At 45.8% G+C, this 1,973-nt stretch overlaps 1 non-coding gene across 1 annotated transcript; it reads right to left on the bottom strand.

Annotated features, from left to right (window-relative positions):
* Nucleotides 1–1,296: 1,296 nt before the first annotated feature.
* Trnam-cau lies at nt 1,297–1,368 on the bottom strand. Its single transcript has one exon. It is a non-coding gene; the product is annotated as a tRNA-Met (tRNA).
* Nucleotides 1,369–1,973: the final 605 nt, after the last annotated feature.

Raw genomic sequence — 1,973 nt, 5'->3', positions numbered from 1 at the left:
AACAAACACTGTCCTGATCATTCTCGGTCCTTTCTAGGCTTGAAGGAAACCCACTAGCAAAAATAGATCCGTTCAGAGGAATCCCAGCAGTTGCCTGCTATGTGCGGGGGTGTCACAGGGTTGCGGGTTTTGTTGGTTCGCTGACATGCTTGTGGAGGGAGGAGAGCATGTTTTCATCCACAGGGGGGCGCGCGCTGCTCGGAGACCTGGAACCCCAAAGCCAGGACTTTGCACGTCTACATACGAATTGAGGGCAGTAAATGCAATTAATAAACCAGCACCAGCCAAGCATGGTAGCCAGAGCCTGTAATCCAGCATTCTAGAGGCAGAGACAGAAGAATCAGTGTGAGTTTTAGGCCAGTAGACGTTATGTACCAAGGCCCAGTCTCAAAACAACAAACAAATATTAATAAAACAATCACTATTACTTTCACTACAGATTATATAAATGCATAGTCACCAAATACAAGCTCAACACTCCTCAATGCCATTCAAAAACCTATTTGATTCTAACTGATAACAGTCTCTAGAGAAAATATTTGAAAAGAGAATTTCTCCAATTTTACATGAATGGCAAGAGTAAGAAAATGTGACAAAATAATACACACCATTGATGAAAGAACAATGCTTTTACATGCCCTCTTGCACTGGCTTTTTTAAAAGAAATATTTAGATTATTTCCTCTCTCAAAACAGTTTGACAATTAGTAAGACTTCTGTTTTCTTCCGATGTCATGGAATTCCGATGCACAAGGTTTTAATATTCCAATGTTTCCTACTTGCTAACTTTTCTCATATTTCCAAGAATCCAGTTTGTATTAAAAGGGAGGAATGTATAAAATATAGCTTCCAGGTTGTGAGGATATAGCTGGCTTATCCCGAAATTAACAGCACATTACCACTGAGTTGAAAAGCTCTAGCAAGAATTAACAAGAGGATGAAAGAGGTGGGAGGCTCCCACCCAAGTAAAATGCAGTGTGCCACGGACTCCTCACAGCCAGTGGTCTCAAGCAAAAGTCAGTGATTGCTTTTTCAACTTTGAGCACAGAAAAATGAGATGCTATTTTACCTCCATGCTGTTCTAGTCGTAGGAATATACAAGATTAATTTGCTGAAATACAGAAATTGAGATTTGCGTTTCTATTTTGAACAGAAATGCAAACATTTGAAAGGGGACAAGAAAACGACAAGGCCCCTAAGCGGCAGACACAGCCACGGGGTGGGTTTAACCGAGAAACAGACGTTTTCTTGGAAGATTTGTGTACCCTTTGAAAGGAGAGGTAAGGAAAAAACCGCCTAGCAGAGGATGGTTTCGATCCATCGACCTCTGGGTTATGGGCCCAGCACGCTTCCGCTGCGCCACTCTGCTCGTAACATCTAGCTGCTCCTTCTGTGTCTATTAAATAAGAAGTCAGCCGTTTCGTCACTAAATGTATGGTTTCTTGCTGTCTTATTTCCGTTTCCTTTGTCCGTTCTCCCTCCTTGTTCGTTCTCTCCTCCGTTTCCTCTCCAGATAGCCCCAGCACTCCGCTTCCGCCAACACCACCTTGTATTTTCCCAAAAGTCGAAGCCGAGTCAAACGGTGACGTCTCTCCTGGGTCGGGTTGAGCGAGGCCTGACTTCGGATGGAGCTTCAAGTGAAGCGCGCTTCTCCCGGAGAAGCGAATCCTCAGCCCATTTCCCGACCTAAAGGTTTCTTTGACTGAACTTGGAGCACTCTGCGATTGGATTGGCGGGATGCCGACTGCAGCTTTTCCGGCACCCGCTCCACCGCTGAGACGGCGGTTGTGTCTGGGGACAGCTTTCCTTCCCCACGGCGGACGAGCTGTGGCTGTCCTGCCCTGGAAGCTCTCACCGCCTCCTACTCTCCCTCGGGGGCAGTGCTCTTTTCTCCAGTTCTTGTTCCTGTCTCTATCTTCATTCAAGTCTGGCTTTGGGGGGTCGGGGAGACAGACAGAGAGAGACAGAAAATGA

Source organism: Nannospalax galili, unplaced genomic scaffold (genome assembly GCF_000622305.1).
Source record: "Nannospalax galili isolate Female #2095 unplaced genomic scaffold, S.galili_v1.0 scaffold952, whole genome shotgun sequence".
NCBI classification, from domain to species: domain Eukaryota; kingdom Metazoa; phylum Chordata; class Mammalia; order Rodentia; family Spalacidae; genus Nannospalax; species Nannospalax galili.
This window is presented reverse-complemented; position numbering and strand designations above follow the sequence as displayed.